Genomic DNA, 25,853 nt, shown 5'->3' on the forward strand with positions numbered 1-25,853 from the left:
GCCTTGGAACTATTCGCGCAACAGTTTGCTACTGATGACCCACCCCCCGCGACGCCCCATGCCGTTATTTGCTGGGTGGCAACTTACTAGACATCACTTTCGTGTCATCTAGATTTCGGCGCGTTCTGCTGCCTTGGAACTATTCGCACAACAGTTTGCTACTGATGACCCACCCCCCGCGACGCCCCACGCCGGAAATCTGGACGTTGTGCTGCGTTGGGACTATTCGCACAGCCGACCGCTACTTCGTTGTTTTTCCCTAAAAATGTTTATATGTTATTACTATTTTTGTTTTCTTGTATATATTTATAAATTATTTAAGTTTTATAATCTTACTACTTTGTCGGAGTGCTATATATATTTAATGTGACACATAATTGTAAAAACTTTGATGTACAAAGAGTCATCCCTGGAATCTTCCGCTTCAGGCTCGGTCCCCTCCCCAATCACAATACAGGATGGTTTTCAGATAATAGCAACGCTTCTGCTGTGCCGGATCTCATCGAGTGTGGGCCTTGATCTACTATAACTCCTTTGAAGAGGGGTGATTCTTTACAGCTGTGGCCATAAACTACATCTGCAGGGCTAGCTGATACCCTAGGACCAGCCTGGACAATCGGACACAGAGGAAAAGGAGTGTCAGAGGGTCCGGTAGTGAATAGGGCGAAAGGGAGGTGTCGGGCGGGCACAGGGTGTGATTCTCAGGGAAGAGCAGCGCAGATAGGGGGAGGTTTATTACCCATGCATAAGACAGAGAGCGGGGGTGACCACTGCCTGGGGGAGATGCTTGCGAGGGTGGGGAGCCATGCTAAGGATCGACAGCGTGCACAGAGTGGGTCTGGTCAAGGCATCTAAAATGGCTGCCGTGCACGACAAAAGTGTGGCATTTGAAAAAAGACAAGATGGCGCAGACAATGTTTTTCAACACTTCCTGATTTCCTTCGAATCGAACGTTAACAGACGTTGGGGCATATTACCAAAGTTAAGCGATATTTATCCCTAACGATGCTTAGCAACGATTTTTTTACCGTCAGAAATTATCGCAGATAAACCTTGCTATTATCAAGGTTTATCGGAAATACGATAAAAAACGACCGCAATGCATTAATATCGCTGAAAACTCAGCGATATTCATGCATTACCGAGCTAATGCTCTTAGCCATGTTATCCACCTCCCATTGGATAACATGGCTAAGAACTACTCAGGGCAGGTGGTAGCTTTTGGAGATATTCGCGCTTATCTCGAATATTTCCAAAAGTTGATAATAGGAGATAGCGATGTTAGCGACTGTTTCCAGTCGCTAACATCTTGGCATGCCCACTTTCCATGTCATTAGTGATAAATATCACTCACATGCAAAGTGGGGCCCAAGATGGTCGCTATCTTCTACTAGCCGTCGCTAACTGGTGTTAGCAACAGCTAGGTAATACACATATAATTTTATCTCCGCGAAGCGGAGCGCTGTTACAGATATATATCTTGTTTTTGAACGTTAATTTCTCAAAATGCACTGAAGCACATATATTGAGACCTAGCAAAGGCACATCGGGCTACCAGTCCCTACAATTTTGCCAAGTTTCGTGCAAATCCATTCAGCTGTTCGATCCTACCGAGAGACAAGATGGCGGCCGCTACGGACTGTTTGGAATGTTTACAGACACCGGAGAGCCAATCAGCTTCGCTTCGCAAAGCTCCGTAACGCGAAAAGTACGCGAAGCGGTGCGGTGTTACAGATATATATCTTTTTTGGAACGTTAATTTCTCAAAATCCACTGGAGCACATATATTGAGACCTAGCAAAGGCACATCGGGCTACCAGTCCCTAATATTTTACCAAGTTTCGTGCAAATCCATTCAGCCGTTCGATTATTATTATTATTATTTTTTTTTGCCCCGCGGGGCCCTTTTAAAACCTCCACATCAAACCTAGGGGGTCAGCGAGGATCTACTATTCCCCCTTATGGTCATTTGCCCCTTCGCTTTCGCCTCCTCTTGTCTCTCGATCCTACCGAGAGACAAGATGGCGGCCGCTACGGACTGTTTGGAATGTTGACAGACGCCGGAGAACCAATCAGCTTCGCTTCACAAAGCTCCGTTGCGCGAAAAGTACGCGTCCTGGGCCGCTGCCCAGTCCGCTGTTACAGATATATATCTTTTTTTAAACGTTAATTTCTCAAAATCCACTGGAGCACATATATTGAGACCTACAAAAGGCACATCGGGCTACCAGTCCCTACAATTTTGCCAAGTTTCGTGCAAATCCATTCAGCCGTTCGCGCTAAAAGTGAGGCCAACCGCCCTATGGAAATTAACATGGGAAAAACGCGTTTTGGGACCCCCCTTTTTTCTCGGCCCCCCCTTGACGAACCCCCCCAAAATTTTCAGGGGCTGCTCAGAAACAAAATGTGCCATTTTCCTGAAAATTTCAGCCAATTCCGTCCACAAACGCCAAAGTTATTAGACATAGAATTTTCAAAAATCCCATAGAGAAAAAATCCTAACTATATATACCTACTGGCGACCGCCAGTAGGTAATATATATATATATAGATATGTATATAATGAAATTATTAAAATGGTAATGAAATCCACATACAAGAACTTTGATGGAAGTTCTAAAATTTGGTTGATGCAAAGAAATTCTGTTTAGCAACTGCTGCACCTATTATGAGTTTCAAAAACTGAAACAAAAACACATCAGAAATGTGTTGGCCGGTTGCGTGTTGTGTGACATCAGATGGCTCCGTTTTCAACCCCCTGAAGAGGTAGAAAAACAGTTTTCCCAATTCTACACCATCACCTTTCGTGAAATAACCACATTTGTATTAAAGAATCTTTCAAAATGGCAGTATTACTGCTGATGGAAAATGTATTGAGTGCCTCAGTCCTTCTGATGGAGCAGTGCCTGTGATGGGCGAGAGGAGACCTCCCGTCTGCTTATGTGAAACACAGGCTTAGAGGAGGAAGGAGCTGTGTGCGTCCTGGACATTGCATCTGAAAACTGTGACTGTGACTACCCTCATGGATTCACTGTTCCTTTTCAGAGTCCCCCCGGACCGCGTCTTACCCTTTGGGTTGAGAGAGAACTTCTGGGAGATGGGCGAGACGGGCCCTTGTGGTCCCTGTACCGAGATTTACTACGACCACGTGGGCGGACGTGATGCCGCAGCCCTGGTGAACCGCGACAGCCCCGAGGTGGTGGAGATCTGGAACCTGGTCTTCATGCAACACAACAGGTAAGAGTGGTCACCTGGTCAGTGATGGGGAATGTGTGTGCATTGATCCAGAGTGTGCTTGGTAATAGTGTGGGACCGCCATTTTATTTGTTTCTGCCCCTGATGTGTGCTCTTTTAATGTGTGTCTTTATCTATTATTATGTTCCAACTTTCTCTTCTCTGTTTCCTTTCTTTGTCTTGTCCTGTTTGGCCATTTGCTGTTTCTCACTTGAACTCTTTCCTTCTTTCTCCGTCCTTCTTGAGCTCAGATTGGAAAAATGCAAGCCCTAAGAAACAATAGACACTGAGCCCTGCAGAGAGCTCAAGGAGCAGTTACCCATGTAGCGTGTGCAGCCTGCACAGACGTGTCTCCGCCCGTGCTGGGGAGATGCTGAGGCTGAGCCACACAATGCTGTCGGATAGGGGATGGGTGCTAGTGTGCCCTGTACTCAGGGGCCTGCAGCCGGTTCCTGCCTCCTCTCTCATACATTCCCCAGCTAGTGAGTGTTGATCAAGAACCTCCTCTGGTTCCCAAGACATACGCGGTGGCGTAGCTAGTGGTACCAAGCCGCAACAGGATTTAGGAGACAACCCGGCCTGTTCCTGCATCCGTCTGCCCATGTTGTCTCCTGTTGTATGAGTGCTTCATACAGAAATGAAATGAAATGAATTTGTACTTGTAAAGCGCACTGCTGCCCCAGCAAAGGGGCGTCCTGGCGCTGTACTCATACCGCTGTGGAACCCTTCCTGGCTTTTCCCTATGAAATGTCCACTCCTGGGCACCCCCAAGGTGCAGCCAGGCATCCCAGCGCTGTTGGGGCCGTTGTGGAGATTAAGTAAGCTATTGCCCAGAGTTGCAGAGTGGACCCATGATTAGAATAGGCACCGAGGCGAGAATTATCAGGTCCGAGGAAATTGAGCCCAAGACCCGCCGCGGCGGGAATTGAACCCTGGTCCCGGGCCAGACCTCTGCATCAGGGTCTGCCGTTCTAACCATTGAGCCACACTTGCCCACAGAGACAAGGCAGAGGGTACACTAGTCACTTCCTGCTTATTCTGCACATGGCACCTCTGGTGACTTGTGATGGATTTGCTGCACAGCATCTCTGCACCTTCAACAGTGTGTCTGTAGGGGGCGGTCCACGTAAACATCATTACAGGATATTAGTCAATGGGTGACTGCAGTTGTTAAATCCCCCTGTGGGGGCGGAGGGGACCACCAATCTCACACCTACCCGTCTTCTCCATCAGCACCTCCTGTGAGCTGCTTGACCCTTTACCTCTGCTCTTGGGGGCCATCTGTCCTGCTATTAAAGGCAGAACTAACCACTAGAACATAGGTGCTCTTCACTCCTTCTCTCATCTCACATAATCTACTGATAAAGTTGTTTCCAAAACCTCCACATTCACCAAAATATCCCTTATCCTGGTTCTGCACAGTAGACTCTCTGTTGAGCTCCCCTTGTACGGTGCACGTGTCTTTCCCTGAATCTTGTGCCGTCCACCTGTGACTGGGCTTTGTCTAGGGCGGCCACTGTTGTTTAGTTATGGAAATGTAGAATAGTTACACTCGAGAGCCCAGCCACAAACAGTCCAAGTAACTTCCTGGGCCAAGATACGCCTCAAACTGACAGGCAGCACTCATGCGGTAAGAGGCCTTCTGGGGCGAAAGGGTACTAATAGGAAAGTCACGGGGACACGCGGCCACACTTGGCCAAGGGGGACATGTTTGTGCAGCTTCAGCTAGGTTTGGAAATCTGTGACACTCAGATGCTTCACTATGACAGTGTCTACAAGTCAGCGGAACAAAGGTGCCAGGCAGGATGCTACAAGGAGAGACAACTCTGTAGGGTTGAACACAGGAGGCTAAGATTCTGCCAAAATGCCCCAAAAATCAGACTGCCCAAAGGCCACTGTCCCAACTGGACTCAGGATCCCACCGCGTTAAAAAATTGATTTAATGTACAAATAGGCTTTTTCAGAAGTCTTGGTGGGCACTTTACCATGGCGAGTGGATTTTTGGGATTGGCGTCCAGTTCACCACGAACAGTGCAGTCGAGACCGGTGGTGTCAATATTCACGGAGGAACGCTACTGGTGCTAGGGTTGGCTGGCACCCAAAACATATCTCGAGGGAATACCAGACCTTACAGTCTTATCTTGAAAACGTGCTGTTGAAGACATGATTTCATGCAGTGAGGAACCCTCCCAGTCAACGGGCTGCTGTGGTGCACACCAGTTAGACATGGGAAATGGGGAGTCTGGGTTACTGACAGACTAACTGTGTGCACTGCAGTGGATGAGCGGAAAGTCCCACCTGGTTATCTGAGGTCCTCCTTCTCTTTTTATGTAGTTATCTGTGATCTAAGCTTGTTTCTCTGCTCGTCCTCCGTCCATTGTGGTTGAACTTTGGATGGGTTTGCTGTAATTCATGAAACACGTTTGAATGTAGATGATGTGGGTGCCTCACTGTTGAATGTATGACGTTACAACGTATACATTCACTACGCATACCATCACAATGCAACTTTTACAGCGCAAGATCCATTACAACGCATGCTATTACAACGCATGCCATTACAGCGCAGATGCTATTACAACACATGCCATTACAACATAAGTATAGGTAAGTATATCATTTTATTAATATTAATTTAATTACACATTTTTTATATAATTTATTTAAATTAATTTTTAATTTTATTTAATAAAATTTAATTTACTATTCTAACTCCAGGGGGGTGTAATAGTAGGGTAAGTGTTGGATAGTGTAGAGGTTAAAATTACTATTGTAACTCCAGGGGGGTGTAATAGTAGGGTAAGTGGTGGATAGTGTAGGGGTTAAAATTACTATTCTAACTCCAGGGGGTTGTAATAGTAGGGTAAGTGTTGGATAGTGTAGGGGTTAAAATTACTATTCTAACTCCAGGGGAGTGTAATAGTAGGGTAAGTTCTGGATAGTGTAGGGGTTAAAATTAGTATTCTAACTCCAGGGAGTTTAATTAAAATGCATTTAATTTAAATTACATTTAATTAAAATATAAAAATTTATTTTAATAAATTAAATTATAATTTTTTTAAGAAAATTAATTTAAAATTAAATTAATATTATTTTAATAAATACTTACCCATACTAACGTTGTAATGGCATGCGTTGTAATAACATCTGCGTTGTAATGGCATGTGTTGTAATAGCATCGGCGTTGTAATGGCATGTGTTGTAAAAGCATGCGTTGTAATGGATCTTGCGTTGTAAAAGTTTCGTTGTCTTGGTAGTGCGTTGTAAAAGTTGCGTTGTTATGGTTGTTTCCCCTCACTGTTGTACTTTTTCATGAGCATTATATAACCTCCTCTGTTACAGTTGTACAAGAGATGGGCGGTATGCACACGCTCTAGTCTCTAGTCGCGATTAGAAGAGTATGATCGCTGCTAACCCTCTTAGCTTATGTTTGTTGATAGGGAGGCGGATGGAAGCTTGCGCCTCCTGCCCCAGCCCAACGTGGACACTGGAATGGGCCTCGAAAGGCTGGTGACCGTCCTGCAGCACAAGCGCTCCAACTACGACACGGACCTCTTCACGCCACTGATGGACGCGATCCACCAGGTGAGGCTGGACCAATGGCGGACGAGTGCAGTTGTTGTGGTGTCATCCACCATTGTATAGGCTCTGGTCCACTCGTATAGGTGGACTCTGAGCCGGAAAGCAAGCCCCTTCTGACCCAAAGTGTCTCTGAGTGGTCCAAGAACTGACCGCGTTCTGCGCGCTCTTGTGTTTCCAGGGTTCTCGGTGTCCTGCTTACCAGGGGCGTCTGGGCAGTGCCGATGCTGGCAACGTGGACATGGCGTATCGCGTGGTGGCAGACCACATCTGTACCCTTTCGGTGTGCATCGCGGACGGGGTGTACCCGGGGATGTCTGGTGCTGAGTGAGTAACACATAGCTACTGCTGATACCCTGTAAGAAGGGAAACTCATTTAGGGGAAGAGGGGGACTGTCCTTTAGCCACAAACCTGGTAACAACTTGTAAAACATTGTTGGTTTCTGGTTTCTGTTGGTTTCTGGTGTTAGGAAGGCAATGGTCCTCATAACACTCTACGATAGAAACTCTGCAGTGGAAATTTATTTACACTTCTACTTGGAGGAAAGGACAGAATGTATATTTGTAGATTCTATATCTTTATATGCTGTAGCGTTTTATATAACAAAATGGCTGAGTAATTGACTTCTAATTTGTTATCTTTATCATGCATTTTAATGTTTTATATCTTACTGTTTGGACTTTAATCTGGTGATTATGTATGAACATTTACGGTTTTATGAAACAAAATAAAGGGTTTGAATTGAATTGACGTGCAGTCAATGAAACATCAGTAAAACAAATTAAAATCTGGATATGACAGGCCAGCCCCTTTGTCTCAAAGGCTGTCCTGCGGGCTGTCCAGAGATCTCGCCTGAAAAACAATCCTGTTCTTTGAGGGGGTCAGACATGCCTGCTGGGATTGTGATGCAAACACCTTGGCCTAGATCACAAGTGCAGAATATATTCCATTTCTGGTTAAAACTCCCATTTGTACATGAAATATTATTCCAGGATGGGTTGTGTTTGCCCATACACAAACTGCACACCGCCGAGTTGCCCATGTGCATATTACCTTACTACCTTGGCCTTGCACTATTTGCCCAAATGTTTACAGCAGATAAAACTTTTTGGGGAAATTGTGTGAAATTTTCGTTATGCACCCTGAAAGGGACCTAACTTATTACATTAAGGACCTGCATCTTTTCCTGTCTCTGTGGCCTGTATCTAGGCTGGAGTTTGATAATCACAGAACAAACTCATTGCTAAAAACCACCAACATCCTTTCAGGAAAAAGGCCTTTTCTTTCCTTGAAATTGTCGCCTCGCTCGCAGGTTTTCGATTGGCGGTCGACTTCCTCTGGAGCCTGAATTTCCATGTACAAGCATTAAACCCTACTAGAAGTAGTCGAAACTGGTGGCCTGATGTGTCGCTGCCACAACCCGAGTTGTTAACTGCTGGGCGTTGGTTACTCTGCATTTGTAGATGGAGGTGGTTGGGATTTCACCGTCTTCATGTCGGTGCAGATCTGTCCTAGCACCAAGGGGGGGCCACAGTAGGGTTAGGATGGGAGAGCTTGAAGCGAGGAGAGGTGGCGTAGGGTGAGGGGAATGAAGATCAGGGGAGTGGGCAGGAAGGTGAGTGTAAGATTCAAAGGTGAGGATCTGGGAGGTGTAAAGATGTGAAGTACCAAGGTGTGGGAGGAAAAGGAGTTAAGGGATTAACCCTTTTAGGGGCCAGGGGTGAGAATGTGGGAGGGTGTAAAGAGGGTAAGGTAGCTGGGGGGCGGGACATGTCTCAGCTTGAGGGTTGGGAAAGAAAATGGTGAATATGGGAACAAAGGCTCTCGGCTTATAGAATACGAATCCGCATTCAGGGGAGGGCTTAGGAAGAGAATACCAGTGACCTAAAGTTTAGGGGAACGGGGGTTTAGGAATAAGCCCGGGGTCATCTAACGCATGAAATTCCACACAGATAAAATGAATTGGCATTGGTCTTGTGGACTGCGGAGTGACATTTTCTGTGTGTGATCCCGGTGTAACCTTGTTCTCTGTGTAAGATCCCGGTGTAACCTCTTTCTCTGTGGAAGAACCCAGTGTAACCTGATTCTCCGTGTGAGATCCCAGTGTAACCTCGTTCTCCGTGTGAGATCCCGGTGTAACCTCGTTCTCTGTGTGAGATCCCAGCGTAACCTCGTCGTTCTCTGTGTTCGATCCTGGTGTAAGCTCGTTCTCCGTGAGATCTCGGTGTAACCTCGTTCTCTGTGTGAGATCCAGGTGTAACCTCGTTTTCTTTGTGAGATCCCGGTGTAACCTCGTTCTCTGTGTGAGATTCCGGTGTAACCTCGTTCTCTGTGAGAGATCCCGGTGTAACCTCGTTCTCCGTGAGAGATCCCGCCCTAACCTCGTTCTCCGTGAGAGATCCCGGTGTAACCTAGTTCTCCCTGAGAGATCCCGGTGTAACCTCGTTCTCCGTGAGAGATCCCGGTGTAACCTCGTTCTCCCTGAGAGATCCTGGTGTAACCTTGTTCTCTGTGTGGGATCCCGGTGTAACCTCGTTCTCTGTGTGAGATCCCGGTGTAACCTCGTTCTCCATGAGAGATCCCGGTGTAACCTCATTCTCCCTGAGAGATCCTGGTGTAACCTCGTTCTCTGTGTGGGATCCCCGTGTAACCTCGTTCTCTGTGTGGGATCCCGGCGTAACCTCGTTCTCTGTGTGAGATCCCGGCATAACCTCGTTCTCTGTGTGAGATCCCGGTGTAACCTCGTTCTCTGTGTGAGATCCCGGTGTAACCTCGTTCTCTGTGTGAGATCCCGGTGTAACCTCATTCTCTGTATGAGATCCCGGTGTGACTCGTTCTCCGTGAGAGATCCCGGTGTAACCTCGTTCTCTGTGTGAGACCCCGATGTAACCTCGTTCTCCGTTAGAGATCCCGGTGTAACCTCGTTCTCTGTGTGAGACCCCGGTGTAACCTCGTTCTCTGTGTGAGATCCCGGTGTAACCTCGTTCTCTGTGTGAGACCCCGGTGTAACCTCGTTCTCTGTGTGAGATCCCGGTGTAACCTCGTTCTCTGTGTGAGATCCTGGTGTAACCTCGTTCTCCGTGTGAGATCCCGGTGTAACCTCGTTCTCTGTGTGAGATCCTGGTGTAACCTCGTTCTCTGTGTGAGATCCCGGTGTAACCTCGTTCTCCATGAGAGATCCCGGTGTAACCTCGTTCTCTGTGTGAGATCCTGGTGTAACCTCGTTCTCCGTTAGAGATCCCGGTGTAACCTCGTTCTCTGTGTGAGACCCCGGTGTAACCTCGTTCTCTGTGTGAGATCCCGGTGTAACCTCGTTCTCTGTGTGAGACCCCGGTGTAACCTCGTTCTCTGTGTGAGATCCCGGTGTAACCTCGTTCTCTGTGTGAGACCCCGGTGTAACCTCGTTCTCTGTGTGAGATCCCGGTGTAACCTCGTTCTCTGTGTGAGATCCCGGTGTAACCTCGTTCTCTGTGTGAGACCCCGGTGTAACCTCGTTCTCTGTGTGAGATCCCGGTGTAACCTCGTTCTCTGTGTGAGACCCCGGTGTAACCTCGTTCTCTGTGTGAGACCCCGGTGTAACCTCGTTCTCTGTGTGAGATCCCGGTGTAACCTCGTTCTCTGTGTGAGACCCCGGTGTAACCTCGTTCTCTGTGTGAGATCCCGGTGTAACCCCGTTCTCCGTGAGAGATCCCGGTGTAACCCCGTTCTCTGTGTGAGCTCAAGGTGTCACATCAGTTTGTATGTGGTTTCCAGGTGTGAGACTGCATGCTAGATTGCCAGATGTTAAGATGTCTTCTCTTGTGAGTTCACCATGTGTGTGGCATCTGCCCATGTATGACATGAGCTTCTGTAGAAAGTCTTCCTGTGTGAGATGTTGGCCTGAGTCTGGGAGAAGCCCTGAGGTATCTGACCTGGGTCTACGTGTCTCCTGATTGGTTTCTTGTCTTGGTTTCAGGCTGGTTCTGCGCCGGATCCTCCGAAGGGCTGTCCGCTTTTCCTCTGAAATACTTCAGGCTCCTCCTGGTTTCCTGCCCACTTTAGTCCCCATGGTGGTTGACATTTTGGTAAGTCTCCAGCCAGTAGATGTCGATGTGAGAACAGAGTTACAGAAACTGTGCACTTCCACTGCTCTGTGAGGAGCAGCACAGGACTTGTATACTGTTCTACAAGTCCTGTGGTGAATCATTAAGAGAAAATTACAGATCCTAACAAACCTTTCTCAGCACCTTTTAGTTTATTCCAATTTGGCATGGCTCCCCAAAAGTCTCCAAGCACCTTTCTTTGCTCCCAGCACCCTACATTTATCCTCCCTTCATGTGATAGCTATCGCGAGATGTGCACCTCAATGCTGTCCCCATGGCCCGTTGTCATGTGTGTACCCAGGGGATGCCAGGTATCACTGCACGAGTTATGAAGCTGTTCCTATAAGATCAGATGCTCATAACATAACAAAACAGATTAGTGTAGACCTCAGGAATCCGAGTATTCTCTGATAGGACCATGAGTTGAGTCAGAGCAGCCTGTCGTCGAAGGCACATTTTAAACCGTAGACGATTGGACAAGATCTCCAGGATAGCATTTCCATTGGACGGGATCTCCGGCATGGCAATTCCAGCTCCCAGGATCAGCAGTGAAAGCTGGCTTTGAGAGAGGCGCTGGCAGGAAGGTGTTTTACTGCCTGAGGAATGTAACATGTATGTCTCTTCTAACAATCCAGTTCCTAACAATGTTTTTCCGCTTCCTTATCAGGGTGATGCCTACCCGGAGCTGAGGCGAGACACGAGCCAGGTATGGACATCGCTTTAAGTGGGACAAAAAAACTGGGGGATCTCTAAAAGGGGCGTGGCCTTAGAACCCCAACTACAAATTATTTCCAAGAGGTGTGGCCTATATAATCAAGGGCGTGGCTTAAAACATGTAAACTAAAATCCTATGCTTCCTATAGTGTAGCACCCAACCAGCATTTTGTTGCCTCTCTGTGACATTTTGTGTTATTGCATCCCAGACACATCACAGAGTAACAAACCTGCACCTAAAGCAAGCCAGACCTATTGGTTTTGTCAATGCTTGTTAGCAGTTTCTAATAAATGAATAACAGCAATGAATTAGTTATGAATAATGGGAATTAAAAATGTTTCAGTTCTGGAAATATGAGGCTGTGAATGGAACATTGCTAAGGTCGATGAACAGGGCAGTAATCTTTGAAATGTCTGTCACTTCAGTTCTTCCCTTCACGTCACTTTCCTCTGCTCTCGCTTTGTCGGACAGACCCTACAAGATTTTGCGATTTGCACTAAATATTGCAAAATTGGGACTCGTGTAAAAATCCCACGATTTTTGCAAAGGCCCCGGATAACGACTAAAAATACACTCTGAAGCCTATTTTCCTCTACTTTTATTGACCCTGCTCTGTTCAATAAAAGGAGGGTGAGCAGGAGAAGGGTGTTTTCATTTCTTCTCTCCTGCCCTGCAATGACACTTTGAGCTTCCTGGGGCAGAGCCCGCCTCCAAGCGCCTTAAAACAAGCGTCGCCGGACCAGCTAAAAAGGAGAAAACAGCCGCTGCTGGAGTCCGCGACACAGAAGCAGCATCTTTTTGCCATCAAGGGCCATATGTATCAAGATACCCATTTGCAATTCCCAAATAGCGATTTTTAAGAAATCGCTATTTGAGAATCGCAAATGGGTATATATGTACAAAATCACATTTTTTTTTACGATTTCTTAAAATTCCTTAATTGCGATTAGCAAATTGTGAATCGCAATTAGGGAATACTTTCCCATTCATTTCTATGGGCCGGGAGGCCCATAGGAATGAATAGGAAGTTATTCTCAATTTGCGATTCGCAATTTGCTAATCGCAAATTGATAATAATTTCAAGGGACAAAGGACACCCTGTTGCACCCCTGAAATAAGCGTGGGTGCACATGTGGCGCACATACATGCCCTAAGAGCATGTATGTGCGTCACATGGCACTTTGAAAAATGCAAACATTTGAATTTTTCAAGGAATTCACAATTTACCACCAACCTGAAGTTGGTGGTAATTTGCAATTCCTTAAGGGCATCTTGCTAATTTTTTTGCTACATACATTGTATTTAAGGAATCGCAAAATTTGCGATTCCTTAAATGCAATTGCAAAATTTTGCGATTCCTTATTTTGCACCAGATTTTGCTTAATACATTCCATTTAGCAAATTTGCATTCTGCGAATTTCGGCTTTGCGAATGCGAATTTGCTTGATATATATAGCCCCAAATGCATTGGTCAGCGATTTGGGGCATTTCAGTGTTCTGCAGAGATCCTGAGAAGAGTCTGTTACCCTCAAGCAAGCTTTGCTTTTAGAAACTGTACAGACTGTGTCATTGGCCTCATCTGAAGCTCATCCAAGCTTAGAGGTGATGGTTCAAGTTCCCTTCTGTTGTTTACATCAAGTTATTTTTATAAAGAAACCTACACTTCAAAATACTCTAGCGGTCCATCTTACCTGCCTGGTGACCGCAGTGATCGAACGAAGGCGGGTGAGTCTGACCGGTGCTCTACTGCGCAAAGGTAGTAGTAAGGTTCCCGGTAGGAGTACTTGAAGCGTCTGTAAAAGGTGAGGGGGCTGTAGTAGTACCTGCAGTTGTAGCAGTAGGCATCGCACTTATAGTACACATAGTAGTGCTAGCAGGTGTATTTACTACCAGTAACAGCAGTGCCCGTAGTAGTCGTAACACAGATGGAGTCCAGCTCTACTGCTAGTAGTTGTAACAGTACTTACGGCACCAGCGCTTCCATTACTGTTACCACTGTTACTAGTAACAGAACTGGTAATACCTGGATTAGTGAATCTGATAAGAAATCTAGTCGAAGTTATAGAATTAGTGCAGTTGTGGTCCCAGTACTAGGAGCATTTGATTTACTACCACTGAAGACCGAGATTGTGGTATGTGGCCAGGGCTCACCGTGGGCCTCGGGTTTGTCGCCCTCATACGTGGGTTCCCTCGTTGCCTGCAGAAGTTGTAAAGAACCAGAACCTACTTTCAAATTGGACAAGTAAGTATCCTTGGAAGACTAAATTAATGCCCCTGAGTCCTCCCTTCTTACCAGCTTCAGCTTCTAAAAAAGATTTAAAAAGTTCTAGCTCCTGAGTGTAGGCCTGTCGTAGTAGCAGTGACCTTACATTCAGACTTGATTCTGCCAGCGCCTGCTCGCTGGGCCTACTGGGTGAACTCCGTGCACGCTTGCAGTTAATTCAGAACACAGCCATTCAACTTGCTTGCGGGTTCCTCATTTATCTGAAACTGCTAACAAGCATTGGCAACGCCAATAGGTCTGGCTTTTTTTAGGTCCAGGTTTATTACTCTGTGATATGTCTGGGATGCAATAACACAAATTCTCCGACTGTCTCATGTCACCTTACGTAGTCAACTCAAGGCACGTTGCCTCGTTCACAAGCCTCTTTCTGGAGTAGGAGATCTCACACCAGGAAATATGAGCCCCCGTGCTTCCTGCAGTCCTCTTGTAAAGCTGTTGCAGTGCCCTGCATGTCAGACGGACGCACATTGGAGGGAATCCTTCACCACTGTTTTACAGCTAAAGGTTGTAACCAGCTCCTGCTCATCGTCAGTCTGTCGAGGACCACAATATCCTCTGTGAAAAATTAAAACAAATTTAGTCTCATATTCTGGCTTTGATTCGTATTTCCTCTGCCTCTATAGCTTGGTTTACTATCTCTATTCGTCTTGTTTGCCTCTTTCTCCAGCGCACTCTGTTAGCGGTTGTGGCGGCACGCGTGGGAGTTCCGTTAATACTAGTAGAAAACCAGCCTAGCTAGTATTAGCTGTCGTAGTAGTGCCAGTAATAGTCCTGGCAGACTACTACAAGCTAAGAGCACATCCCCAGATGAGCATTATGAATGTTATTCTATGGGGCTCCCCAACAATGGCTGAGTCCCGGGAGGCCCCTAATGTCACCGGACTCTGTAGAGAGTACAGGAGCCGATGAAGCCGGACTCTCCGACACTGGCCCGGGTAACAAGCATTTTAGGCTACAAAGGAGTTGATGATAATCAGTTTAGTAGTAAAAACATATAGACTTACAATGTACGCCGCCATTGTAGCCTTACTCAGCCCTCCTTCGGTCAGAGCTTGAGACCCTAGAATGTAAAAATATGTTTACTGTGAGACTGCGGTTAACCTTGGTTAGTTGCAGGTCACCATATTCTGGTCACAGAAGGCTGGTGATCTACTTCCACCTCAGAAGGCTTATCACACAATGTGGAACACAGCTTAGTACGTAGTGTAGGATACAGTGTAACACAGCGTAGCACACAGAGTAACACACAGCGTAGCACACGGCGTAAAATACAGTCTAGTACAGTGAAGGATACAGTGTGGCATTAAGCATAGTACGTAGTGTAGCACACAGCTTAGCAGATGGTTTAACACACAGCTTAGCAGATGGTTTAACACACAGCTTAGCAGATGGCTTAGCACACAGATTTGTACAATGTTTAGCCCGCAGAGTAGCACCTAGCTGAGGGTACTGCATAACACACAGACTTAGACACAACCTATAACACACCTTAGATCATTCCTTAAGGCACAGCGTAGCGCACAACTTGGGACACCGCTATGCCACAGCTTTAGGATGCAGTTTAGCACAAAGCCTTAGCAAACAGCTTAGCACACTGCTTGGACTCTAATTGGAAAATAACTGAGTGCACACATGAGGATACACCGTAGCACACAGCTGGGGCACAGCATAACACACAATCTAGGATACAGCTCAGGGGTCCAGTGAACAGAGAGCAGCATAGTATTTCACACTGGACTGTGACTGTGGTGCAAGGAATTCTCAGGTTCCTTCAGCACAGCGGGACATGTTGCAACACGTTGTAAACTGCCATATGACGTTAACTGGAAGGGTTGCGGCTTGTGACTCTTTGCGACAAGTGTTAAATGCTGCGATGGAGGCCTGAATGGTAGGACAGAGATTCCTACTTCTGCGTCTTGAACACCTTTCAACCTCTTGAAACACGTCCAACTCCAGGTGCCTCGCTATCAGCCAGATATGGGGGATTGTCCAGTTCTTGTCATTAAGGGAGTATATAATGCCTCATTTCACAATCGATCATAGAGTGTCTCTTTACATATCGAAACCTGAGTGCAGCACACGATCATCCAGCTTTGCGTCTCTACTTTACGCTGCCCTTTATGGACGTTTAGGTTTTGACCTGCTCACATTGTGGAGTAGTGTGGCTCACTGGTTAGAGGCGGCAGGCCCGAGAGCAGAAGTCGGCCTGGGACCAGGGTTCAATTCCCGACGCGGCAGGGTCGTGGACCTTGGTCAGCGGACTCGATAATTTTCGCTTCGGTGCTTACTCTAATCAGGGGTTCCACTCGGCAACTCTGGGCATTAGCTTGCCTAATCTCCACAACGGCCCCACCAATTCCGGGGATGCCTGGCTCCACCTTGGGGACTCCCAGCAAGGGACCATCCCACAGGGAAAGCCAGGACGGGTTCCCCAGAGTTATACAGCGCCAGGAGACCTATGGACGGGTAGCAGTGCGCTTTACAAGCTCAAAAACATTTACATTTACATTTACATCTCTCTGTTGGCGCACCCTCCTCCCCAGCGCTCCTCAAGTTTAATCGTCCCTTCCCGCTTTGAAGTAAAGTCTTCTCTCAACATTTATTTCTCCAGAGTTGAGGTAAAATGTAAATTATATTTATTCCCCATTCCCCCGACCAGATTTCTTCCCTCCGTTGTCAACATGGTTCTCTCCATTCTCACCATGGTTCTCAGATATTAAAGAGATTTATACTCTCATGAATATATAAACATGTGTGATGACCATAGGTAGGGCATTCCCACCGACCCTCAATGCTGGGTTTTGATATTGAGTACAAGATACAAGATGCAAACCCCGGGTAGACGTGTGTAACAGCAGGACACCGGTGTGATGCAGTGGCTCGCCTCCTAGACCTGACCCCGGGTCTGGCATTGAGGGGGGATGTGATGTCGATGATGGGGTGAGGTCCAGCTCATGACGGAGTCTGCCATTTCTGCCCTAGATCATGAATATCATTGGCGACAACGAGGCAGCCTTCTTGTCATCTCTACAGCGAGGACGGCGGATCATAGATCGGACACTCCGGCAGACAACTACCTCAAAGGTCTTTCCAGGTGAGGATCTTACTGTGCCCTGTGCCTCCATCACACTTTCAGAGTGCGCCTGTAATCCCACCCAGTCCTTACTAGGAGTAAACAGGGAACGTTTCCTGCTCAGTACATTCCGGTCTCAGAGGAAGGGGTGCAGTGGTCCTCGGTCAGTGCCAGAAGCTTATCAGGGCAGGATGTAGAACCCGCGTCTTGGTAAGCCAATGCAGCGAGCCCTAGGAGATCTAGAACTCCCCCTTGATATCATATTTTCAGCCAGTCCTAGTAGTTAGCAAGGAAGAACCCCCTTTGTAACCCAGTCATGTAATCCTGCGACCTAGCACACTAGATCCGGAACCCCTCATGATAACTCAATTCAGCCAATCTTAGGCGCTAGCAGGGCCATCTTTGGAGCACCTCTCGGTAACCTAATGCTGCTAGGTTTTGGAGCTAGCATGACAGCATCTAGAACACCCTTATGGATGCCCCCCTGATGATAGCCCAGCTCAGGCCGTCCTAGGACCGCGCGTGGCCTAAGACGACTCCTCTGTATTCAATACACAACAGCCAGAATCATCTCAATCTTCCTAAATTCACACACATTTAGAAACGTCTTGCCAAGCTTCAGTGGCTGCCGGTGTCTGCTCGTATTTGGGTCAAACCTATGTGCGTTGTTCACAAAGCTTTCCTCCAACCTGGTCCTCTTTTTCTTCAAGCTAAAATTGCTCCTTACACTCCTCCCCATCTTCCTCTTCGCTACTCATATCTGCTGCTTCTCACAATCTGCCTTGTTAGTGATCGTCCTCAGTTCAAGAAATCCCTCGAGAGCCACCTCTTTCCTCTGCTCCTGTCGGTCCTCTGCTGACCCCTCGTGAGTGGCTCCCTTAGCACCAGGATACCCTGCTGGGGGACAGCCTCAGTTTAGTAACTCAGCTCATCATCATCTTCACCCTGGACCCTCCTTTCGGTCGCTCAGTTTAGCCATTCCTGTGAGTTAGCATGTTTGGATTTGCAACACCTCTTGGTGACGCAATCCACCCAGGCATTGAAACTAGGATTGTAGGATTGTAGGATGTATCCCGGTGCCACCAGTCGTAAGAACTAGACTGGCTCACCTGGAATCTCCTCTGGTGAACTAGGTCCAGCCCCTTCTAAGAGTCAGCCTGGTTGGATTTCAAACCCCTCTTGGTGAATCAATTCTGTCCATCCTAGGTGCAAAATCAGATTTGGACCAAAAATAGTGCCAGGCGCCAAAAAGAAAAAAATGGGCAGTGGATCACGACTTTTCATGAAGTATTGTTTGGTTAGTACCGGAACTAATTTTGGGGGGAAATCGTGGCCCATGAATCGGTGTACAGCTTGTACAGCTCAGTAATCCTGGTCAAGTCTGGAAACCCCATTATTCCGCTGCAGCTCATTCCTAGGTCTCCTGCTCCTCATCTTCAGGTCTGTGAATCTCCTAAAACCTTACTCCCCCTCAGACCCTTGAGCTCACTTCCTGCCAGTGGGCCCTAAAGCTTCTGCTCATTCATGGGGATTCTCACCATTGGCCAACAGGTCCTCGGAGGATCATCTCTAGTCAATAATTTGGGAGACCCAATGTACCCTTGGAGGCTAAGGCAATACAATGAAAGGTAAAATGTGCCTACAAGGGAATTTATTTGGAACAAACGTATATTATTGTACGACTGCTTAGAGGGTTAGTCCATCCGGAACAAACACCAAAGTGTTATTAGACAACACCAATCAATGCAATTTGTAAGCATAGACAACACGGGAAATCCTAATAGTTTGAAAGTATACATTTTTTATGTATTGAAAGCAATTAAAAGGGAGTGCAAACACATGAAATCAATCAGCAAAAAGTCATGGAAAGAAGTAGAATTGAATTAACCTAGCAGTACATGACAAACACCTATTTCAACCTAATCACAAGCAACAAATCTCCTAATGAGAATATGTGTCGCTCAAGAGTAACAAAATTTCTCATGAATAGAAGAGGGAGTCGACATTTTGGTCTTTGCGGCTTCAGTCCATCAGACCATCTTCAGGACAATGGTTTATGCTAAGAAAAAAGACTCTTCTATTGTTTATCGAAAACAGCCTACAACCATGAACTTGAGCTGCTCTGATTCCTGGACTGATTCCGGTTTCTACGCTATGCTAATTACCTGAATCTTGTATGAAATACCACACAAGGACGATTGTTCCTCGTTTTGAGATGGACGTTTCCGCTGACCCCCCAACTAACACACATCCTTTCTATCCGTCAGCATCAAAGGCACGGCTGTGACCATAGATCAAGTTCATGGTTGTAGGCTGTTTTCGATAAACAATAGAAGAGTCTTTTTTCTTAGCTTAAACCACCGGTATCTGCAACCAGGTATCTGCAATGCCTACAACCACTACTATAGCTACTACTATAGCCATGGAGCGGTACATCTCTCCACGCATTCTCTCATGGTATTTCTTTAGAATTGTTTATGGAATACCAGTACCAGTGCTGCTCGCAGGCTGCCTACGGACCCTACTTTTCTAGACAGAAAAGGCGAGAAGTTGGTCTGTGCCTGCAAAGTAGAGAGAGTGCTTTATACACTACAGCCGGAACACAGAGAAAGTGCTGGGTCTGCCAAGAACGCACCTGTAATAAGAAAATAAAAGACAACAGTTTATAGGGAGACTACTCTCCCACATATTATAAATGAATAAGCTGAGTAAGGTTGGGTTGTCGTTGAAGATGCCTTCACATGGAAAGGTTTCGGTGTTGTTCTTGTGATAGAGTGATGTGACGTATCCACACACAGAGGTGTTGTGCACTTGACCTTCTTCACTCTCTGAGCACAGTGGGTGTCTTTCTCTCATGGTCTCTTGTCTTGCAGGCGCTGTGGCTTGGTCGCTCTACAGGGACCTGGGCTTTCCGTTGGATCTCATGCTTGAGGAGAAGGGCGTGACCCTGGATTCGGCAGCTTTGGAGCAGCTCGCCCAGGCAGAGGCCCAGGTAAGCGATGGGGCCCCCCAGTATGGGTTTCACTGCAGCTTCATTTCACCTTGCAAGATGCTGCGAATAGTGATGCAGAATGCAAGAAATGGTGATGTTCGAGGCATGTGGGCTGCTAAATTCATATCTTTAGCATAGATCGCCGCCTAGTGTTGGGTCCGGATGATTGCACCTTGTTGTCCTGGAAGAGTCTTCGAAGTATCACGAGATAGGTGGCTCCTCCCCTGGACTACAGTGCGCATGGGCATCGACTCCATCCCCAGATTGTTTTTTCCCGCCATTGGGTTCGGATGTGATTTCGACGACTCCGTGTCGGAATCGAAAAACTCTTACTTCTTAAGGCCAAAAGGCCTTCGTTCCCTGCGTCGGTATTGTTAGCGTGCGGTCTCGAGCATCATCCCACTCTTCGAGTCGGATTTCTGCGGAGTCGAGTAACTCTTCGGACATCGAGGCCCTCTCGTCGCAGCAAGACCCCGACGATCTTACCATGGAACGATCTCCGTTCAAGTTCTGCCCTGTCTGTGGGTCCAAATACCCACATATCGACGTGCATCCAGTCTGTAACAAATGCCTCTCGCCGGACCACAACGAGGACAACTGCATGGCCTGCTTGAAGTTCAGGTCAAAGAAAACGCTCAAACATCGGCACGCGGCGCGCCTCGAGGCCCAGCGAGCGGCTCCGGCACCCGACAACATTTTCGACGACCCCACAGAAGAAGGCCAAAGCCATCATCTTCAAATCTCACCACCGTCGACGGAGGTCGAGGCCGATCCCGAGGAATACGTCGAAGGACAGGGCCAAGACCTTGAAGACATCGAGGAGGTAGGGGACGACGAAGAAGTCTATGGTGCCGCGGAAGATAGCTCGGAGGAAGAGCTATGCCCCGAAAGTTACATGCTTCAGGCTCAGGTCACGGGATCGCCACTCGGCCTTACCCACGACCCTGCTCCGCTATCCCCGGCCCCGCCTTCTGGCCCGGCCACGGACATAACAGCGGAGACGCCATTGCGCGTATCGAAACCGAAACCGAAACCTTCGGATTCGACACCACCTAAGATGGCCGACGTCCCATCAAAAACGAAACCGAAACCTACGGCTTCGACAACACCTAAAATGGCCGACGTCCCGTCTAACACAACGAAGCCTGCTACCTCATCGACTCCGTCGCCCTCCGGGCCTCCGAAGTCGAAGAAGGCTGTTGAATCGACAGCGCCGCAGAAGGTGCCCAAGGACCCGTCCTCGAAGAAGGTCGTCCATCAGGTTCCGCCGGCTAAATCCACTAAAGCCGTCGAACCGAAGACTGCTCAGGCCCTCGACCCGAAGTCCGGAGGCACTGCGCATCGGCACAAAGACACCAAATCTACAACAACGGCACCGGCGCCTAAGCCTATAACGGAGGCAAGACCGTCGCACCTGAAAATGCATCGGCGGCCACCGCTTCGACGCCGAAGGCCTCCGATGGTACCGGACATGAGGCGTCGGTGACCAAACCCTCGGCTTCCTTCACAAAGCAAGTCGCTGACTCCCTCAAACGTATTCGGGAGAAGTCTTCGACGTCACCGACCCACACGCCGTCGGCTCCGAAACAAGTGGATGTCCCTGCGAAGCCTTCGAGCAAGCTTCTCTACACTCTGCAGCCGAAGGTGGCACCGAAGGCGTTTGCACCCAAATCGGTGCCAAAGATCACGGAAACGCCGACACCTTCGACGCAAAGTGGCCGATTGGATCGACATCACGCCTCAGAAGAAGAATCTGAGCATTACATCGATGCCGAAACAGGGAAAATGACACTCTATAAAAGAAAGATCACTTCCCAGCCACTGCAATCATATGTCATTCCTCTTAAGAAGAAAAGGCCAGCACAGGACATTCCTGCACTTGTGGAACCTATTCAGCCTCCACCAAGGAGGACTCCATCACCTTCCCCACACCAGTCGGAGGGAGAAGAGGATAACCAGGATGACCAGTACAATTTCCCGGGCAATGATGACCCTGATGTCCATCAGGACTCATATGACGACACTGGTGACCAGGGAGGTCATCAGGTGGTACAGGACCCACAGGCTTTTGGTGCACGTACATCCCCAACAGAGGATTCAGCGGCTTTCAATGCCTTAATAGTGCGGGCAGCTGCAAATCATAATGTGGACATGCATGCTGACGCGGTGGAAGAAGATTTCTTGTTTGACACTTTTTCTGTCTCGGAGAGAACAGTTAAGACCCTTCCTATGCTAAAGGGTGTCCTTAAGCGTGCCCCAGAGATCTTTAAGGAACCTACCAGGGCAAGAGTGGTGAACCCACGTATCGAAAAGAAATGCAGGCCGGCACCTGGGGACCCTGCTTATATTCGGGGACAGTTGCCTCTGGACTCTCTGGTCGTCGCCAATGCCCGCAAAAGGGCGAACTCCCAGACGACGGGTGAAGCTCCTCCCCCAGACAAGGAGTCGAAAGTGCTTGAGGCAGGGGGCAAAAGGGTGGCTGCGCAGGCTGCCAATATCTGGCGTACATCAAACACACAGGCAGGTTTCAGGTTTTAAAGTCTTTATTTCGATTTAAAAAAAAAATCATAAAAGACAGGTAATAACAGACATTAGTTAATAATAAGTACATATTCATTAAAAACATAAGGTTAGTATTAAACGGCATAAAAGACAGTCCTGAAACAAATTTGCTAAAAAAGAAAAAGATTTGCGGATAAGTTCCAAACAGTAATTTGTAGGGGAAGAAGAAAGGGACAATACAGTTTGATAATATGAAATGAGTCAGAAACAATCATTTTCAGGAGCAAATAGACAAACCAAAAATGCTCAAACAGAGGTACATCACAACAATCTCCAAGATTAAGCTAATGTTTTGACCTGAGTATCCAGGCCCAGCCCAGGTATTTGGCCAGACTCACTGTAATAACTTCTGAAGTGTTAGTTTTTAATACACAAATGGCCTCTTCAGATTTTCTAATAGGCAGGCGCTGAAACAGTGGTTTTATCCATTTGGCCCGCGGTGCCAAATATCTAGGACAAGCAAACAAAAAGTGACCCACTGTTTCCTTGTGGCCTGGGCACCATCTACAGTGATCCGTGGTGCCAGTTGACCAATTTTTCGTAAATGTATTCAGTGGCAATGCTCCCACCCGAAACTGGTGGTAGAGTTTCCTGTCCAAAGATTTAGAGACTGTCTCCCAATATTGTTCACGGGATGGGTCCAACTTGAAAGACAGGAACCTACCCGTGAGATTGGTGGAGCTGGAAGCATTGACTCTAATCTGGCGGAGCGTAGCCCAATACAGTTCTTTAAATGCTAGTTTAGATGGAAAAATACTGGTGGCGGGGGATGTCCAAAGCTGCTCTAGCCCCATGTCCGTCAAAATGGATTTTACCATTTGGAACCAGGGGATTTTCCCCGAACCCCTAATTGACCTGACTTCTGCTACCTCATTTGCAAATAAAGTGAGGTCAGGGGATGTCCATAAGCGCCTCCAGAAAGCAACCAGTCTAAATCTGGCCATCTCATTAATCGGGGGACATCCCAGGTCCAAGCAGAGGGGAATAGAAGGGGACGACTGTGGCAGGCCCACCAAGTTTCGCAAAAATTTACACTGTATTTTAAACAGACCCGTAAGATCCATATGGCCCCACAGATCTGCACCATATAAGATTGCTGGGTTAATTTTGGCATCATAAATCTTAAGCGCTGGGATAACCCGCTTAGTGATAGATCTTTTTTGCTCACTTAGTAGGCAGCCAGTGAGTCGGGCAAGCTTAAGATGTTGAGCACCGACTTGGGCTTTCCATCTCAGGCGGCTGTCTAGCGTGACCCCCAGATATATCATATTCTCCACTTGGTCCAGTCTGACACCACCCATACTAACTGTGCTCCGAACAGAGCAGTTCTTTGTTAGAACCATGAACTTGGTTTTTCCCACGTTCACCTTGAGGTCGCTGATGGCACAGAACTCCTCAAAGCGGTCCAACGCCCGCTGTAATCCGCAACGTGTCCTGGAGAGGATTAAGGTGTCATCAGCAAAGATGAGCATTGGGAATCGCTGTCCTGCCAGCATTGGGGCGTCCGTCGGAGTAGCTTCGAAAAATTTGACCACTTGGTCAATAAACAGTAAAAAAGAGTTGGTGCCAGTACGCACCCCTGACGGACACCTCGAGTAACTGGGAAGGGTTCCGTCACTTGACCCTGTCCTCCCCATCTCACCCTCGCAAAATTGTCCTCATGCAGTTTGGTTATTAAGTCAAGTAGTTCCTCAGGTATTCCCAAACTCCTCAAGACTCCCCACAATTTATCCCTCGGGACTAGATCGAACGCGGACTTCAGATCAATGAACGCTGCGAAGATGGTACCGCCGCCAAGCTGGACCACCTTCCAGTAGATCAGACAGAATCTGAACACCTGGTCGATGGTGCTCGTTCCTGATCTGAAGCCCGCCTGCATTGGAGATAGTATGTCCTCTGATTCGATCCAGCCTTGGACCCTACCCAGGACCATACGTGCAATGAGTTTTTGCATGGAGTCAATGAGACTAATCGGGCGGTAGTTACCTGGGTTGGACCTACTGCCCTTTTTATAAATAGGTAATATCTCCGCCCCCTTCCAGGATTTGGGTATTCTCGCACCTGCAGCTATAGAATTGGCCACCTTGGTAATATATGGCGTCCACAGAGCGGGGTTGGCTTTAAACAGGTCGGCGGGTATAAGATCCATGCCCGGCGCTTTCCCTCGCATGGTAGAATTTAGTGCCAACTCGACCTCTCTTTCTGTGAAAATAATGTTCTCGCCTTGGATAGGTGGGTGGAGTACCATCCCCAAAGGACAGGAAGGTTTGGGATTCTCGGCACAAAACTGAGTCGAATAAAAAGTTACCCATTCAGTGGGGGGCACGTGGTTTGCGGGAGTGCGTGCGTCCGGATCCTTCCCCCACTTAACTATTTCCCAAAATTTAATAGGGTTATTGGATGTGGAAGCTTCCAATAGGTCCGACCAGTACTTATCCTCCCACTCCCGTTTAGCTTCCCACTGTGTTTTCCTATAGGTTAGTCTAGCCGCTTTTACTGAACCCATGATCCGAAACTTAACTGCTTTAATAAGATGAGTGTGGGCTTCCCTACATTTTTTATTGTACCATTTCTGGGGACGGATAGGTGCTTTAGTAATTCCCTGGTGACATGGTTGTGAAAGCAGGGATTTTAGATCATCAAAACAACGGTTATGGAGGTTTATGATGTTGTTGGCCGTTTCGAGGTTGTCGCCCAACTGAACATATGTCAACATCTCATTATATATGTTGTTAACCACAGTGGTGACCTTATTCCTTAGTGTTTCGTCCTCCACAATTTTTGACCATTTTAACCTCTTCCTATCATTTTTTAGGAAGGCGTCCCGAGTCTGTGAGGTACCGGGTTCCTCTAATCTCACAAGTCCTGGCAACCTTAGTTGCAAAGACAAGGGGTTGTGGTCGCTTTCTGGACGGGATAGTACTTCCATGTCCACCAGCAGGGGCCAGTCTCCTAGTTTTAGCAGGATGTAATCAATACGGCTTCTTCTTAACCCGTTATCAAATGTGTAGTTGGCTTCCTGGTCTGATCTTGCACGGCCATTACAGGCCCGAAAACCTCTATTTAGACAAAAAGCCATCCAATTCACCCCTGCCTCAGTTGCAATTACCGGTTTAGCGGGCAGCAGTTCGGGAATACCCCATACTGCATCCTCCGCGGAGCCCCAACTATCCCCTGGGTCGAGTAACGGCTCAAAGGTACAGTTTAGGTCTCCAGCGAGAAGAATAACATGATTGCTATCTAAGGCTGCCAAGTTGAGGTCCAATACTTCCAACAGGGGGGGGGAGCGGCCTCCCGGCAAACCTCGAGCATATATGTTGATCAGGATCAA

General features: G+C 47.6%; 1 pseudogene across 1 annotated transcript in view; it reads left to right on the plus strand.

The window, feature by feature from the left end:
- LOC144772306 (alanine--tRNA ligase, mitochondrial-like) overlaps positions 1-25,853 on the plus strand; it is a 444,475-nt pseudogene that overhangs the window by 282,593 nt on the left and 136,029 nt on the right. Inside the window, exons 3-9 of the transcript XR_013599714.1 lie at positions 3,046-3,237; positions 6,675-6,819; positions 6,995-7,140; positions 10,770-10,878; positions 11,564-11,602; positions 16,878-16,989; positions 19,842-19,960. The product of XR_013599714.1 is annotated as an alanine--tRNA ligase, mitochondrial-like (transcript). The remainder of the gene's footprint in view (positions 1-3,045; positions 3,238-6,674; positions 6,820-6,994; positions 7,141-10,769; positions 10,879-11,563; positions 11,603-16,877; positions 16,990-19,841; positions 19,961-25,853) is intronic.

The sequence above is a fragment of the Lissotriton helveticus genome, chromosome 8 (genome assembly GCF_964261635.1).
Source record: "Lissotriton helveticus chromosome 8, aLisHel1.1, whole genome shotgun sequence".
NCBI lineage: Eukaryota > Metazoa > Chordata > Amphibia > Caudata > Salamandridae > Lissotriton > Lissotriton helveticus.